Here is a 19,295-nt window from a genome sequence, read left to right as displayed (position 1 = left end):
AAATCTGTCAACAAAAAACTTGGCTCTACAGAATTAAACCCTTCCTGTCACCTACAGCTAGGACTTCTATTGCACACACTCCTCTGATCTCTACACTCCTCTATGCTGCAACCATTTTCACTAATCTATCTAAGAATAACCTCAATAAATTGGAAATCTCATACAATAACATGGCCAGATTTGCTTCTGGTAAACCATTTAGAACTCACCAGTGCTTTAATTTAAAGCCGCTTCAATGGTTGGAACTACAGAATCTGCTCAAGTACCATCAACTAATCATTGCCCATAAGACTCTTTATCCACCTTCCAATACTCCTACTCTATCTACCATCATCACCCCCTATAATAATCTGAAGTCCTTACGTTTATCTCAGAAACTTCTAGTTAACACATCTAAATCTAACAACATGGCTGGGGATTCTCTCTTCTCTAATACTGTGGGAAGATTTTGGAATCGCCTACTCAGCGACCTTTCCTCACTTTCCACTTTATCACTCTTCAAAAACAGACTAAAACTTTTTCTCAAAACACACTGGTTATGCCCCTGTACTAAACCTGACTAATTGTCTACTCTACCCAAATACAGTCGGCCTGTCCTATACCTTACCTTTTCTCACTCTGTATTTCATTATTTCCATCCCTCTGGATACTTATTTGTTAAACAAAAAAAAATTATCAAACTCATTTTTTACTATTACTGAACATTAATCTGTCTCTTTTATTGTACTGTATTTGTATATGGAATTAGCCTGTATGCCTCCTTTTTTTTCTACATTAAGTAATATACCTACTTGTTATTTTGAATTTTACATTGTACTGAATGCAGTTTACATTGTATTGACTTCTGTCCTCTCTGTATTATTTTCTGTATTATCCAGATTTGTCCTGTATTATTTTCTGTATTATCCAGATTTGTCCTTGTATACACAACTGAAGTTATTTTATATTGTTTTGCGATTATATTATCTGTGTGTCATGGAGCGTATCTCCCTGGGCCTCTACTGAAAATGGACATATATCCAGTTAGACTAGCCGAGTCAACAAATGTAAAATTAATAAAATAAAATAAATAAATTTATGTATCTGATAATCCTAGGCTGTGCACAGGATATTCCTGGTTGCTGTAATCTGGTTTTGTGTAGCTAATAATCCCAGGCTGTGAACCGGGTACTCATGGGTACTGTAATCTGATCTTGTGTATTTGATAATCCTAGAGTGTACACAGCATATTCCTAGATGGTATAATCCAATGGTTTGTAGTGATAATCTCAGGTTGTATATAGGGTATTTCTATGTACTTTATTCTGAGTAAGTGTGTGATAATAGGATTCCCGCTGTACTGAATGTATTGGGAGAGGGAGAAGGAATTCACTCTTTTAAGTGCAAGCCGTTTGCTCCCTACTGTGACATCCAGTATCCATGTCTGCTTTCTGAGTTTTACTAAACAAAGCCCCATAGAAGCTGCACATATCTTAATACAGAAGTCTCACCATTGGCTTTATACCTAAAGCATGACAGTAAACCACAGAAGTTCATCTTCATGTAATGGATCTGAGAAGCTACAACCTATTAGCATTAACAGTATGGCCTGCAAGGTATTTTTTGAAAATGCTCACAAAGGTAATTTAGAAAGATTTGTTAATTTAGTACTCTTAGACATGTATCACTGTGGGTTTGCTAAGAGGGCTAACTATCATGCTTAGTAAATCTACTGGGGGTATCCAGTTACACTAGAAAGTTTGCTGTTCTGTTTTCCACCTTACTGGTTTATATATCTATCCATTGAAAACAACACTGTTAACAAAACAACTTTACATTGAAAAGATAAAAAGCTTTGTGCTCAAAGTAATTGATGTGTGCATACCAGTTACCCAAAAAGGCTGAAAGAGCTATCCCTATTCTTGATCACATACTGCCCCCTGCAGGATAACCCAAGCCTGAAATGCCATGCCATGCCATGAAAGACTCTTTGTGACTACAATGTCCAGAATATGTGTAACACGTTAAACCTTAGAATCTAGATCAGCAAATGGTACCAGTCCATTAACCAACATCTTCTTTGACTTCGTCATAAAATCACCATCCTTATACAACAGTTTCAGTTAATATCACGTGGGTAAGTTCCAACATGAAGCAAGTGCAGTCAAGCTGCTTCAGATCATTAGGATGCATGAGTGCTATGAGCCACAGCATTGTATGTAGTCACTGTTCATGTATCTGCCTAAGTGTAGTGTGGTAGTTCAAAGGCAGCACTTCATTTTGGAAATGAAGCAGATATTACCACATTTGTGCACTGCAGATTTACAATGTAGAAACAGGCCTAAATGATTCTGGCGGTCTTGAAAATATTTCATAAATGCTATCACTACCCCTTTACCATGTATGAGTTCAAGAATAGACTGTTTCTCTGTCTGTCTACATGTGAAAGCACTGTAGCTGCTCTTTCTCACTGCCACCTATGACGAATGTATTGTGCTGACTTGTTTTTAACAGTTTTATTTTCATGTTTAATTCTCCACTGATTTTTTGGGTCATCCTTCTTTACTCTGATCAACTGGAGAGTGTTGCATGCCATGTGAATGTTACAGTACAACAGTTCAGAACACATGGGGTGAATCATAAACGGTCACCCCACTCTCCAGGAGGGTGAGAAGCATCTTCTGCGGGTCAAAGGTGATTTGTAACTGTGGTGAAAATCAGGTCCTGGGCATCTTTTGGGGTCCATGGCAAAACCCTGCTTGTAGTTTAAGCACATTTAAACCCTCCTTTAACTGAACATAATCTGGCATTGCGTTAAACTGCAATACAGTTGAAAATCAGAAATCCATTTTAGGACTGTGAGGGATTTTTCTCTCCCTTCAGACATGAGGCATTCAGCACATTTGTCTTTTCATTGTGTACTGTCCTTCTTATTTCTCTTGTCATATCCTAAAGGAGCTACAGATGTGCAGCAGTGTCAGAGTGGTGAAAATGTTAACCTCTTGGTAGTAAAGGGGATCTGCTTCTTCAGGTATAAGATATTTTAAAGATGCTTAGAAAATGGGCTAAATCTTGGCTATGCTCACAAAACCTAAAATAAGTAAATAGAAAAAATACATAAATCAGGTTGCAGAGACAAAAAATTAATTATGAAAACTCAAATGCCTGTGGTCTCATAATACCCCTGGGCAGTCAGTTATTTCCCTATACTGCCCACCCTGATGGGCATTATTAGATGCTTATGCATCAAGGAGGTTGCTAGGCTAAATAGTGTTGCCAAAGAGATCCTGACAACATGGCCCTTGCCACTGGCAGAAAATATGTCTCACTGGCTAGGTAATAAATCTGCTGGCTGGTCAGAGCTTTAAATTATTTTATTATTAGTGGTATTTGTTAGCATTTGTATTAGAGTAACAAATGTTTGAGCAACCAATACATACATACATACGGCTTGACTTCACTGGAGGCTGAGGAGCCACTTTGGATGAGTCAGGGCTATATTGCCATTATATCTTGCTTGTGTAAAGGAAGAGGACCAGAATCCTGAGCATTTATACTACCCAAGACACAATACACATAAATGAAACAAAGAAACTGTGTTTTCATCTCCAAAGCATTTAAGCAGTTAGTGGTGTAAAATTCAGCAATGCCAAGGAGCTAATGAAATTGTCAGTGCTAATGTGGGGGGTGATAACATTATAAAAGGAGCACAGAAAAAGGATTAAATGGGAAGCCAAGTATTCCACTTTCACACTCTAAGATTTTAAAAAGTTGCCTGGACTAACAGGTTTGACAGAGGAGTTATGACTTAGAACTATGAAAATTGCAAACTGGTTCACAGAGCTCATGCATGGGATGTAAATGTGCAGTTCAAGATAAACATTGCCATAGTCCCTTCCACATGCTTTGGGATGACACTAAAATGATTATGAGAGGCAAAATCAGTCTAGAATCTATTCATTAGAGTGGCTGAAGGAATTGTAGGGAATGCACTCTGAAGTGAATGTGCCAGGGATGAAATCCTCTGCAGTATGCCATTAAGGAATTTGGTAGGTCTTCACAAACACAAAAGGAGCCAATAGTGTAGCATTCCATTAGTAAGGCTGATCACAGGACAGTCTGGATTTCAGCTTCTGGTATGAAATTCATCTTCCAGTATCACTGAGTATGAACCATTCAGGGAAAATACTGCAGTATTTAAAATATAGCCGTAAGTACAACTGCTTTTGCACACAGGTTAATTGGCCAGCACATTTCCACTATAATTGCAACAATAAAGACAGAAATTACCAATACCTTCTGAGCAAAAATTGATTAATTCCTCCCTGTAAGTATGCATATTGTTCTGTACTATCTTCTGACAGCATGAAGTATAATTTATTGCTACTGATACACTAACCTGGCTTCATTATCTGTAATGGCATATATTTTATAAACTGAAATACAGCACCATAGAAACTCTCTTTTTTTCCATGTACTAATGGGGCTGTAATCTTGTTAACTGTTAGTGTCTTTCAAGTTTTTGCCATGGCATGTTACAAATACTCTGTCTCAGCAGCAAACCTTTGTATTTCCATTGTGAGTTATTGCTTGTTTATGGCTTTTTGTTTTCAATCAATGTCATTTTGTCTGTGCACGTTTGTACCCAGGTCAAAAGGGTCCCGGGACCAGTCCACTCACCTGTTTTACCAAATTTATAAATAATTAACTAAATAAATAAGGCGTTTGCTGAGTGAAACACAATATTTTTCTCTCTTCCACGTGGACCCAATAATTGTTAAAAAAAAAAAAAAAAAAAGATGATAATTAGCAATAAAAAACATGGAAAATCTGACCCCCCAACAACATTTTTACATCGGAATGTCTTCTAAGAGGAAAAGTAGGAAAACACAATGTAAAGCTACTGAAATTAATCATGAAAATATAGCTGACCTGGAAAACAGTGCCAAATCGTGCTCTAACTGAGTCTTGTGTTGGATAGAGAGATAACAAGAGAGAAATTAAATGGGTGCAGTATCCATCCAGGACTAATCTGTCAAAATGTATACAGAAATATTTAAGATAACTAAGTTAATGTGTGGAAGTCTACATAAAAGCTAATAATAAGACATTGGAAGATACATTCAGCAAGCATACAGATGAACTGCAAGATATCCAAAGGAAAGAAGCTAAATTCAGGAGAAATGGCTGAATGTGAAATGCAAGAACAGATGAAGGAAAAGATAACAACTTGAAGAAATATCCAGGTGTGAAATTTTGAAATCCACTGTAATGCCAGGAAAGATAGAGGACTGACACCGTATATATAGTATACCTTTCATGAAAGAACAAATTAGTAAATGGATTGGTATTGCCCCACTGGAGATAGTAATTGAAAGGTATGCTGATAAAATATTCAGTATACAGCATGATAAAGAAGCCCAAGGCCACTTTTAGTTAAATTCCGAACCAACCATCATAAAGAGAGGATGTTAACTAGACTGTGTAAAAAAAAAGCAAACTTCTCAAAGTGGGAGATTGTAGACTTTTCATAGATTATGATTATTCAGTGAGCATCCAAGCTATAAGGTGCACTTTTATTCCAATAAAGAAATTGTGGAGGGATAACTGTTTCTAATTTACCGTGTTTTACTCATTGGCTTTCTAAGTGTTCTTTCTTTGAGGAGCAATGGCTTTTATAGACTGGAAGCCAGCAGGAGAAATTAAGGTGTTCCATGAAAGAGACGGAAGCCATGAAGATACAAAAGGAAGCAGTGGCTATGAAGCAACAATCATCATTAAACTAAAGGGATTTTAGTGAGAGCTTGCCCCTTAAGCCATTCCCGGTCTCCAAGAAAATTATAGGAGAGAGGCAAAAGGAATTAGAAGCAATGTCAAAGGGCATGGGAAGTACATTAGAGAAGCATCACCTGCCTGCACTGCAATACCTGGATTCAGTTGACCGAGAACCACAAAGCATAACTCCTGTCACACTGACATCCATACATGACACGTGGATGGTATTGAAAGTATATTTGGTCTCACAGGTCAAGCATTCAGTAAATACTGAAGGAAAAATCCAGCCAGTCTAGAGTTTTCACTGTGTAATACCTTAAACCTCTTGCAGTGGAGGAGCCTTAATGACATGCAGTATTTCATCTACGTGGCTTCTGAATGTCTATGACGTTTTCCTTTTGAAGTCTTATAATCACAAACAATTGCATAGAGAAATTAGAGTCGCACACATAGGCAATACAATCCAAACAGAAAAGCAAAACATAGCAACACTGGAAAGCTGTGAAAATATTTTAATGAATGCACATAACCACAAATCAGCAGTAGACTTCAGTTTCTGTCAGAAGGCTACTTCTGTACTGCTTAAACATGAAAAACTTCCTTATTTAAAAGGTGGCATACATTGTGTGACCATATATCCCAGTGACATCACATCCCAAAACAAGTAAATGTTAAAAGTCTGTGCATAAAGACATCTCTGTCCTGCATTATGCATAGCCAACAATCTATAAATTAATGCAAAGAAAATGCAAGTATTTGTAGTTAGAAAATATGTAAACCTATAGAAAAAGAAAAACAAGTGTGTGTACATAAACTTCAATTATTAATGCATATATGGATGTAGATATTTATCACTACTTATTCTGCAGATTCTCGGATATTGAGAATAAGGGATGTTCTCAATCATGAACTTATGTATTTATTTATTTATTTAACATTTGTTTACCAGGAAGGTCTTGGACAGAGACAATTTTCAAGCGGAGGCCTGGGAAGAAATGCTCCGGACGCATGTCTTTAGAATGGTGTGACAACCATTATATGCTACATAAGAGTTTTTGGTCAAGAATTTCGAGTAAATGGTTGTCTTTAAACCACTGTCACCAAATACATATACATTAACATCCAAACATTCCAAATCACAATTCAAGCTGAACCTCATACCAAAATAATTGTCATTTAATTAAACTAAAAATTCATGTAGCTAGTACAACTTCCCATCCCATAACATGCAACAGTCTTCCAAGAATCTACACTTCAAGCTCATCTTGGAAAAAAAGGACTCTGTGGCATCATAAATGTGTTTTTATTCCCACAGAACCCATGTATAAATCAGCGTAAGTGGGTACAAAAATAGTATCACTTACCATCCCTCACAATTGTAAAAAAAAAAATCCTCATTGAAATAAGATATTCTTTTTCAACAGCATTTTCAACAAATCTAACAAAAAAATCATTGAAATCATCTGGATAAAGTTGGGATTAACATAACCAATATTCCATAGATTTTAGCCCCTTGTGATACGGGATAGAATTATATAAACTTTATACATAGGTCAGTACATTATGCTATCTGGTTAAACCACAATTAGGTTAATGATTTTCAAAGAATGTTTCAGGCCATGGCTTTGTTACAGGGCCCCTAGCTGAATACTTGGGAGTTTTGTTTCAAGCCTTTGATGGATTTAGTACAAGCATGGTTGAGGGACACCACACATTTTTTTGAAATTATTAACCAAATTGTGGCTTATCTAGATACTATATTTGTTCACAATGTAGAAAATGTATAGGCAATCAAGGACAAGTATGGGATGAAAAGGAGGGGGAAATATGGCATTCTTTTAACTGAACATTACAGGGTCATAGGTACTTACCAGGCTATTCTTCTGGAAGGGTCTTAAAAATACCTAACCTTTTTTCACCACGTCAGCTTTAGCCCTTAAATATTGTGTATGAATAACCCAGACAGGGAAAGAACAATGATATGTTGGGACGTCTACTTGTTGCCCCCTATCCATGAGGGCAACATGGGTGCTAAACCTGGGGTGAATTTGTGGTTTCTCATCCATTTAATCCAAAATGCATGTAAATAGAGTAAAAAAGAACGTTGCTTTATGTGGTGTGGAAGATGGCTCCATAGAAGAGTTATTGCCTGCGATCTATTCAAAGAGAACCGATTACGTTGGTTTGGATATGTGCGGAAAAGCAGAAAACAATCTGGTGAGAAAGATTTGGGACAGACAGGAAGAAGGTAAGAGGAAGCGAGGATGTCCAGCAAAGAGGTGGATGGATTATGTAAAAGATCTATGACAGTCAGGCATGAGTGTTGAAGGCAGGAGTGTGGCACTGAATCGAGAGAGATGGTGACAGTTAACACGAAAAAAAATGGGAAAAAGGGGGCTGATGATGATGATGATGAAGATGCATATCTATTCCTCCAACATGTTCTGTTAATGTTGCAAAAGTGAATGAGATCTCTTGAGTGGTGGTCACTGTTCCACTGGACTTGTGAATGTGTAATAGGTCCGACAGAATAGGTTCTATCAAGACTCAATAGGCATGTCATAGGTCATCTTGACAGTAGCTTGTATGATACCAAGAGGGACAAGACTTTGAGATGGTCTGCATAGTTCCTATGATTTAGACTAGTGATTTTTTTTTAGTGAGAAAGCACTGTGGTTACTCTAGCAGTAATAAGTGTTTGGACAGGTACATACTGAATAGGGCATTATATTCAGTGATTGGCCTGATGAGAGCCGAGTACAGTGTAATGGCTGTATCCCTGGACCTGGATGCCATAGCATTAGATATAAGCTGTGCAATGAAAAAGGACTTCCTTATAATAGCGGATATGTGGTGAACAAAGGACAGTTCATTGCTGATGTTAGTTTCTAGACACCTGACTACAGGAATGACTTTCAGGGCTATATTGTTAATGGGATAGTTACAAGGGAAGTCATACTTTCTGAAGGATACGGTTATGCATTTCTTGGCATTTAGTTTTAGTCCATTGTTTTGAAACCAGCTAATTGTTTGAGAAAGACTTTCTTGCAGAATTTTGGCATCCTCTGGGGAGTTTATAATGACACCAAGTTTAAAATCATCTTCAACCCTTAACCTATTAAATCCAAGAGGCATCTCCAGGGGCCACTGCAGTTAACTTCTGATGCTTCTAGGTGTCAAATAATGCTTGTTCATATTTGCATCAATAATTCCAAAACCAAGCTATGTACAAGTTTTTAATATTTCATCTTAAAGCTTACACAATAGCAAACTCAACTGAATTAATATCTGACCTCAGTCTAGTGCAGCTAAATAGATATTAACTGTTGTTATGCTATTAATTTATATAGGTAAAATCTTAATTTTTCTGAATATCTCAACAACCAAGTAACACAGATGGAACTCCTAGGCCTCATATGAAAGCTAACAAATAGATAAATAAAATCTTAACAGTATGTGTGTAGCTAGTGGCTGCTGAGATATTGTAAACTGTTTACAAAATATTACAAATGTAATAGTTACTGCGTGGCTTATAATATTCAATTTAAGACCTATAATCTAAAGAATACTACCACTATAAAAATAGTTTCTGCTGAAGAGTTTGCCATCTGTGCTTTTTTCACAGTCCTTATGGTTCCAGAGATATGAACTTTTGAAATATGAGAACATAGTTTGATTCTGTCAAAAGGCTGAGGTTCCACCCTTTGGATGTTGCAGTGCAAACTCCCTGAGCTCCGGTGGAGTGAATGAGTTAATATTTGCTTTGATCTCTGATAAGTAAATGCCAATGAGGAGTTGTCCAAAGACTGAATCTGGAGATACACCTCTATAGACAGGTCTTTTTTCAAAGGTAGGGACATTGACTGTAAATCCATGAGTTCTGTTTGTATGCCAAATTACTATCCAATGAGGGACACAGGGGTTTACATGTAGCTGGGGGAATTTATCTATGGCATAGTGGGTAGCATTATCACCTCACAGCAAGAGGTTCTCTGGTTTGATTTTACATTTGGGCACCTTCTGTGCAGAATTTGCATGTTCTCCCTGTGTTCATTAGGGCTTTCTCTAGAAACTTTTTTTTCCCATATTCCAAATGACATGCAGTAGGTGGACTAAACATTCAGAATTGGCCCATAGGTGTGAGTGCGTATACATTTATGTGGCATGAAAGAACAACTGAGGCATGGATAGCCACCCAGTGGTGCAAAACATTGGCTCTAGATGATGGACACTGTGAATGTGACTCCCAAACCCATCTGCAAAAAGGGGATTAGGGATGGAAGGACCTGAGTGTAGGATGGTGTTGAATGCCTTTGTGAGGTCTAGATATGTATGATCACTGATCTGCCTTCATCCATTGCTTTAGGAACCTTCACAATGAAGTTGACCAGGTTAAGTAGGTAGGATCTTCCCTTGAAGAACCCAAACTCCCCTGGGTGAAGAGTTTGTGGGTTACCTATGTCCTCATTTGTTAATTCCATAATAATCCTTTTCATAGCCTTACAGATGAGGCTGGTCAGGCTTATAGATCTATAATTTTCCAAGGCCATTAGGGGATGATGGTTGTTGTCCTCCATTCCTGTTTGGAGTCTGATATTGAATAACTTTTTTAGGGGGTCTGACAAGTGTGATTCAGGCTGGCCAGTTGGCAGCCCAATGTGTTATCTTGCCCCACACTGCTCATGGCCTTGGAAAGTGCCTTGAGGACTTGTTCTTCATAGGATCATAGGAAGTTACTAGGCTATTGGCTCTGAGGCCCTTACACACCCATCCAAGAAGTTATCCCATGTTCCAACACGTCAGCACCCTATGCCACTGTCCAGCAGGGACATAGGTGGAATCCCAGGGCTGTATTTTCTGTTTCCCATCCAGCTGTCCAGGTTGTGTGTAAAAAGGTTTAATGAGGTACTCTGCTTTACATGGAGAGGGAGTCTATTCCACAAAAGGGGGAGTCACTGGGATGCAAATCTTTCCTGCCAACAAGTCCTATTGATTTCACAGACCAGGTTGAGGTCCTGCATGCAGGTTACTCGAGTAGAGCTTGACTTGCAGATATGCAGCAGTCCCATCAGGGCGGGGTCTGAGATTGCTTTGTGTGCCAGATAGAGGTCACCTCTGAGGAGTTTGTAGGAGACTGAATAAAGGGATAGGGCTTTTAGCCTATCTGTGTAGGGTGGGTCTGCTTTGTTTTATTGAATCTCATTTAATTGAATTTCATTTCACCCCGACCACATCGCTGAAAACTCAGATAACTGAAAACTCATTTCACTGAACTGAACTCATATGGCACTGTGTAGAGTACTGTAAGGCAAGTAAAATGCCCTTTTCCCCATTGTAGTACGATCTTGGAGGGTGGGGTGGGGGGCACAGCCCCCCTACATTGGGGGGGTGTAGCCCCCCAGCTTGTTTGTTTAATATTGTATTTTACCAAAAACCCCAAAACAATACATTTTAAACCATACACATGCACAGTTACAACACCAATGACTTACTATCTAAAGAAGACAATATGTACTCAAAGTAAATGGGGGGCTATGCCCCCACACCCCCCATGTGAGGGGCTATGACCCCCCTAAATACCCTCTAACTATATATACTAACTCCAGGATCACACTACAGTGGGGAAAAAGGCATATAACTTTTACTCGCCCTACAGTACTCTACACAGTGCCATATATACTAACTGCAGTTCAGTGAAATGAGATTCAGTGAAATGAGTTTTCAGTTATTTGTGTTTTCAGCAATGTGGTCAGTGTGAAATGAAATTCAGTGAAATGAGATTCAACAAAACAAAGTAGACCCTTGTAGGGTAGATGTTTGAGGCCCAGGATTCTCTAGGTGAAGAATCTCTGTGGTCTCTCCAGCTGCTGCATGTGCTTTGTGAGAAACATGCCAAAAGGGGTATTGTATTCAGTAATCAGTCTTATAAGGGAAAAATACAGGGATGTTATGACCACCTTGTCCCTGAATGAGATACCCGTACTAAGTGGGCCATGTAGAAAACTTTCTGTACAATGGAGGCAATATGGTGGTCAAAAGTCCGTTTTCTATCAACCTGGGTTCCCAAGTCCCTCACGACTGATTGCGTGGTTAGTGCCTTATTATCAGTGTGATCATTTTTAGGTTCATAGGTTCATACTAGGCTATCTGCCCTAGGGCATTTATAAGCCTAGCCAGAGTGTGTTTGGCTTTCGCCACCCATTTTAAATTAATTTTGCTATGCCCTTTTTTCGAGGTTAGTATACTGTGCCTCTGTCTAACAGTGACACAGAAGTGATACCCAGGGTAAACCTACGATCTCCCATCCACTCATCAAGATTCCTCTTGAAGAGAGTCAATGAGGGACTCTGCCTAACCTGGACTGGGATTTTATTTCAGAGTGAAGGGAGCCTCTGGGTTATGAATCTGTCCCTCCAGCATGTCCTATTTATTTCAGTGCTGAGGTTCAAGTCTGTCGAGCGCGTAGCTTGATGGGATTTGGTTTTTCTGAGGTGCAGCATGTCCATTAATTCCGGGTTGGACATGGCTTTATACATCAGGCACAGATCGCCTCTGAGCAGGCGGTATGCCACTGAGTAGAGCTGGAGTTTCTTTAACCGGGCAGCATATGGCATCTGTTTGAGCCCTTTGATCCTCTTGGTGAGGTACTTTTGGGGTCGTTCCAGTTGCTGCAGGTGTCTGGTAAGGTACAGCCCAAAGGGGCATTGTACTCAATTATGGGCCTGATGAGGGATGAGTAAAGAGGCACGATGACCTCCCCTGATCTAGATGTGAATCCCTTCATGATTAGGTGGGCTATATAAAATGTTTTTCTAACCACTTTGGCCACGTGGTTGTCAAATGAGAGATTGCTATCAACTTGGGTCCCCAGGTCCCTAATTACTTCTTCTGTACTTAATGGATTACCACCTATGTGGTAATTTGTGGGCACTTTGTTTTTGCCAAAGGGGATGACTATACACTTTTTGGCGTTTAGCTTGAGGCCATGGCTCTGGCACCAGTTGTCTGTTATTATGAGGCCCTTTTGGAGGATGCTTGTGTCGGCTGGAGAGTCGATTATGGCGCCCAGTTTGCAGTCATCTGCGAACTTGGTCAGCCACAGTCCTTCTGTGTTGGCCTGTACATCCAAGAAATATATACCGAACAAGAGAGGTCCCAGGACTGAGCCTTGTGGGATGCCACTTGTAACTGGTTTGGAGTCTGACATGGCTCCAGCAATTCTAACCATGTGGGTTCTGTCCTTGAGACAGCTTGCAACCCATCTAGTGACATAGGGGTTTATATTTAAGCTGGTGAGCTTATCTATAATGCCCGAGTGGGGTATTGTATCGAAGGCTTTTGCGAGGTCCAGGTAGGCTGTGTGGACCACCTTCCCCTCGTCAATGGCCTTGGTGACTGTTTCAAAGAAATCAACCAGGTTTAAGAGGCAGGATCTGCCCTTAACAAAGCCGAACTGGGTAGGATCCAGTGCCTGTAGGTCCCCAATATCTTTATTTATGAGGTCCATGATGATCCTTTCCATAGCTTTGCAGACCAAACTAGTCAGGCTTATGGGCGATAGTTTCCAGGATCCGTTGAGGCACCACCTTTGTGGAGAGGGACCACTGTTGCTGTACGCCACTCTTTGGGTACATATCCTGTAGTTAGGCTGAGACTGAACAGTAGTTTTATGTTTGGGTTTAGCTCTTCTTGGAGTTCATGTAGGATGCAGCCCGGGACACCGTCTGGTCCCATTGATGCTGTGTTTTTTGCTTTGGAGAGGGCAGCTCTTACCTGAGCATCTGAGATGTCAGGGGGGGCAGCACTCTGCTGGGATAGATATTTGCCCTTTTGGTGGGAAGGGGGGGAGAAGTTTGCGCTGAACCTGTCAGCTAGGATGTTGGCAATGTCTGTGGGTTCAGTGTATTTTTTGTCATTTTGGACTAATTCTGAGCATATCTGGGAATTCCCACCCAGGTTCTTAACATAACTAAAGAAAGCCTTGGTGTATCCTTAGTGTCCTGTGCAATTTTTCTCTCGAAGCTGGCCTTAGACGATTTTATGAGTGCCCGTAGTTTTTTGCTAATACTGATCAGAGATGCCTTCCCTTTTTGGGATTTTGCTCTATCATGTAGTAGCTTCCTCCTTCTATTGTATAGTTTGTTTATGGCTGGGGTCCACCAGACAGGACGTTTGCCTTTGGAGGATTGGGTCTTGGTTTTATTTGGGATTGCATGATCCATGCATTCCTGAAAGTGTTCATAGAATGCGTTTATATAGGATTCTGCGGTCTAGGCCGTATTTTCCACAGGCCCGAGGGCTTTGAAGGATTCCACCTCAGTTTTGAGGAGTGTAAAATTTGCTTTAGAGAAGCTTTTCACTGTGGTTTTCTAGGCAGGGGGTGGCGTCGGGATGTGAATATCCAGTGAGATTAGTTTATGGTCTGATCTTACCAGTGAGGGATACACTTCTGGTCTGGAGCATAGAGTCCCCATGTTGGTGATGACCAGGTTCAGTATGTTTTCCCCTCTTGTGGGAGTGGTAACAAGTTGTTCCATAGCATTTGAGTTTATAAATTCTAGGAACCTTTGGGCTAGGGTGTTGGAGCTAGAGTAATGCTCCCAGTCTATGTTTGGGTAGTTGAAGTCACCCAATATAACGGTGTTTGGAGAGACCTTCATATTTCCCAGTGTTCTCAGGAAGGTCGAGTAGGGTTCCTGGGTTTGGGAGGGTGGTCTGTAGCATGCTATAAACTGGAAGGTAGTTTTACCCACTGTTAGTTGCACATGGATAGTCTCTGATGCTTCGTGCTGTACCACCAACCTGGAGATGTGGGTATCTTTGACGAATATTGATACTCCCCTTCCTTTTGTGGTTTGGTCCAAGTTTTGGGGCCGAAAAGCATGGTATGAGGTATAACATGGTAGTACTGGGGTGCTCTCGGGAGCCTTGAACCAGGTTTCTGTTAATGCACAGATATCGATGTTCTCTATGCTAAGGAGAGTTTCGAGTGCGTGCATCTTGAGGTTTAGACTTCTGGCGTTGAGTAGCATTACTCTTAGTTTCTTATCCCTTGTGATACCTATGGATGTGGGTTTGTCTTTTGAGCCTTGCCTAAAAAAGGCACTATGGGGGTAGCAAGAGCCTTTGCCAATATCCGAAAGCCGAGGGGTGACAGGTGCAAGCCGTCCCTAGCGAAGCATCGTGGCTTGTTGAGCATGTCATCCCAGGCTGACAGGCGTTGGATCCTCTTTGAATGACACCAATACTTAAGCCAATTGTTGTAATTGATCATCTTGTCTTCATATTGTGGCATCATTCTTGGTGAGGGTAAGATGCTACTCAAGGTCAGGGTCATACCGGCCTGGGCCACATGCTCAGAGAGCTCCTCTATGTCTCTTTTCATGTAGTCCAGGGAGGTACGTCTCAGGTCATTCAAACCAGCATGGACAATGACTGAGTCATATTTGTACTTGCCTTGGAGTGACCTCAGTGCTTGTGTTATGTGGCGGATCCTAGCACCCGACAGGCAGCTCACCGTGACCTTCTCCTTGTTCAGCCTGGTGGCGGGACGTCAGTGTGCCTGACGATAGAGTCACCTATTACAAGTGTATCAGGTGTGTTGTTTAGCCTTAAGGGCTGTGACTGTTCAGCACACTGGCTTTGTGAGCTATGTGTTGCATGTGTTTTGTTTTGGGGTAGCGGTTGCTTGGGTGTCTGCTTTGGAGGTCTCTGCTGCTTAGGCAGATTTTTATTTAGAGCCTCCGAGTATGTTTTTGTGTATTTATGTGTTTGGTTTGCTGTCATGGTAGGTCTATGTGAGACTGGAATTGTAGTGAGTGTGGTTTCCTTCTCCTCGTGACTGGTTACGCCAGTACTGAGTTGAGAGATCTTAGCCTCCAGTTTGGCTATATGGTTGCATCTCTCACATGTGTTGGAATTTGTTGGGAGAAGGAGAGGGTGGTCTGTGTACATGAGGCAGTTGTAACATTGCCTCAAGATTCCCAGATTCATCAGCTGGACTGGAGAGGAGATTGATAACTGACCTTTGGACATGCTAGAATAGTATTGGGAATTCCTTTATAATTGAAAAAAAGGGCCAATGGGGAACAAGGTACTCAAGGAGAGTTTGTGAGGGTGTAGTGCTTTTAATTTTTAGTGCTGACTTATATAATTGCTTTAGTGAGCAAGTGCCAGGTAACTTAAATGCAATGTGTTACAGGTAACTTAAATGCAAAAAATGACAAACAGTAACTTTCTTTCAAGTGAAACAAGGAAATAATTACAGTAAGCAATGCAGATATCACTATGGGATGTCATTCTCCTTAAAAGAGATGATGATGATGCATTTTTTGGCATTCAGTTTAAGACCATATTTCTGGCATCAGTCATTTGTTTGGGTGAGTCCGTCATAGAGGATGTCCACATCACTAGGGTAATTGATGACAGCACCCAGCTTGCAGTCATCTGCAAACATTGCCAGCTATAGCCCACTAGATTTGGCCTACACCTTTGAGAAGTATATCCCAGACAACAAAGGCCCCAAGACTGATCCCCTGGGGTACACTGCTTGTTACGGGTCTACTACTTGAGGTGGCTTCCCCCATTTTAACTACATTGGTTCTGTCAGTGAGCCAGTATGCTACCCATCTGCTAACATATGAATTGATGCCTAGTTGAGAGAGTTTATCTATTATACCTGAGTGGGGAATAGTATCAAAGACCTTGGCTAGGTGAAGGTAGGTGGTTTGCACCGTCTTCCTTTCATCTATGGCCTTGGTGACTGTCTCAAAGAAGTCAACCAAATTTAATAGGCATGACCTCACCTTGACAAAACCAAACTGTGTGGGATCAAATGTTTGCAGGCTGCCAATATCTTTGTAGGTCCATGATAATCCGCTCCATGGCCTTGCAGATCAGGCTAGTTAGGCTGATGGGTCTATAATTTCCTGGATTGGTGGATGCTCCACCTATGTGCAAAGGAATGACAGTAGCTGTCCTCCACTCGGCTGGGACGAAGCTGGTGCTCTGGCTTTGGTTGAATAGGGTGCCTAATGGTGCTGCAAGTTCCTGCCTGAGTTCTTGGGAGATTTGAGGGGGTGTAGATGTAATATGTAATCTGGGAATATAGGAGCAGAGAGGTTGTTGAAGTTTGAACTGAATTGTTTCACTAATAGATTGGTTTTATCCAGTGCCAGGCATTGCTTCTGACTCTTAACATAATATTGGTATTGTCCATGTCCAGCACTTTACTGTCCCTGTCTGGGATGTCAACTAACTGGTTGTACTGATGAAGTTCAGAAATTTCTAGGCATACATGGCTGAGGATCTGTAAGTCTCCCAGTTAATGGAGGAGTAGTTGAAGTATCATAGGAGAATGCTATTTACCTTAGTGTATATGGACTTTATAGTGGTTAGGTAGGGGGTATGGGCTGAGGGGAACATAGAGGGATCCTATAGTTAGCTGTGGTATGCTAAGACATTTTATTACTAGAAAGTTAGATGTGGAGGAGTTCTAGGTCACTGTCTTGTAGTCTAAGTAGTCTGAAGGTGAATTTTGTTTAAGAATATGGAGACGCTGTTACCTTTAGTGCCTTCATCTAATGTTGTGGTCTGGACATGTGGTAGGCATTGATACAGTGCACTGAGAAGAAACTGGTGTGAGTCTTGCTGGGATGAAAAGCTAAACTGGTTAGTACAACAGGATCAGTCATGTAAAGGAGCATACGAGGCTGTGCTTGGGTGAAATGGTATCCTAGTTGAAGGGCTCTCTGGTGCCTCCAGTGCCCCCATCCTTTGGTTCCCCAATTGTGACCTCCATATGTTGCCTACATTACATTTTTCTACCTTTTCTCATATTTTGTCTTACTCTTCAGCTTTATCCTGCATCCTTTTAACACACTTTAACTGGGTCAGACTAAACTTCATTAACTATGGAGAAAATAATTAAATTAATCCAAGGGTATGAGGGCTGTTCAACCCCCAGAAGCCATGGCGGTTGTCGATATTCTGAGGACCATGTTAAAACTTTCAAACCTTTTGATCTAATGATGGGGCTGATCAAGGAAAAAAATGTGGACATACTGTTTCAACTTTGCTTTTTCCAATATCCTTTTGATACACCCCAACTATATAAGAGTGTACTGATAGAGCTGTGTAATAAAGAATGAAATTAAGCTGGTGATCTGGGAGCTGATAGGCCACCTGAAGCCTTGGGGTTACAGATACATTTATTTTGCATATATTTTTGGTGGCTTGCTGCCTGCTAACCAGAAGCTACCTGGTAGTTTTTTGGTCAATTCATTTCTCACAGGATGAGAGCTTTCAGCAGATCATTCATTCCTTGTGCGATAAGAGCTAATTACAGACCATTAGCCTGGCAGCCATTAGGGCATTTTTATTTATCTGCTTAATCCCATTCCATGGTGGTGATATGGAATTCCACAGCACTGTACACTCTTCCCCTGATACAGATGTGTGCCCAGATGTCCTTCAAGAATGCAACTGTAGTCATAACATATGGGTTATCCTGCCTCAGGCAGCCCTCGGTCGGCCGAATTCCAAAGTCTGGGTCCGGCGTCGGCTGGTGTCGCCTCCTCTCCGACGTCACAACGGCTGGAGTATAAAGGCATCGGCCGACGCCATCTTCTTCAGTCTTTCTTGCCGCGCGGTGCCCGAAGCAGAAGCAGTTCGCAAGTGCCGGTCGGTCAGCTCCTGTGTTTTCAGTACCGAAGTCATCTAAAAGCTAAGTACCCCATTGGGGAACATTTATTCTTGCCTCAGCCGATGTCAGAACAAATTGAGAAAGCTAATAATTGTTTGTTTTGTGGTAAACAAATACCTCATAAGGACTTCCATTCTCTCTGCCTTCCTTGCCTGGGCCCAGACCACGACGTCTCAACCTGTGCTTGCTTTAATAAGCGCACTCTCAGGCGCTGGGCAGAATTCGCCGAGGACTTTTTCGGTGAATCTTTTGCGTATATCATGCCGTTGGATCAACCGACAACCCAATCTGCTAAAAAACGCAAGGACCAGGACTGACACTCTCGGCCCGCGTCCACTACCGATGCTACTCCTAAACCCTCTGCTAATGCTCTGGTCCCTTGGGAAGTGGTAAATCCACCGCTCCAGGCTGACGACACAGCGTTAACACGACCTTCGGTCTCGGAGGTCTCTCCGGTGCCGGTTGTTGATTTTCCTCCGGAAACCGAAGTTCTGGATCTACCCGACACCATTTCTGTGGACAAGGTTACGCCTGCACGTGGGGCTGCTAGGCCTCCTGTATCCATGTCCATCAAGGCCTTTGCACGTGCTAAGGCCGCCAGTCAGGCCAAGGCCCATCCTAAACCTGCTGCCCAGGCCCCTTCATCTGATAAGCAGATCATGTCTCTGGCTGCAGACCTTATTTCCCTTATCAGGGGGACTTAGCCTCATCCGGACAGGGGTTCTCAGCCTCCTGCAGAGAAAAGGCCTAGAACTGAGCAGGTGGATGACCTCTCTTCAGATGAAGCCTCTGGGGATTCTGAGCCTTCTGATACCCAAGAAGAATCCTTCCAGGCCTA

At 41.3% G+C, this 19,295-nt stretch overlaps 1 protein-coding gene across 1 annotated transcript in view; it reads left to right on the top strand.

The window, feature by feature from the left end:
• Positions 1–19,295, top strand: part of LOC122791516 — a 242,844-nt gene that overhangs the window by 11,917 nt on the left and 211,632 nt on the right. The gene's annotated exons all lie outside the window — the stretch shown is intronic.

The sequence above is a fragment of the Protopterus annectens genome, chromosome 17.part0 (assembly GCF_019279795.1).
Source record: "Protopterus annectens isolate FY-2018-M chromosome 17.part0, PAN1.0, whole genome shotgun sequence".
NCBI classification, from domain to species: Eukaryota; Metazoa; Chordata; order Ceratodontiformes; family Protopteridae; genus Protopterus; species Protopterus annectens.
This window is presented reverse-complemented; position numbering and strand designations above follow the sequence as displayed.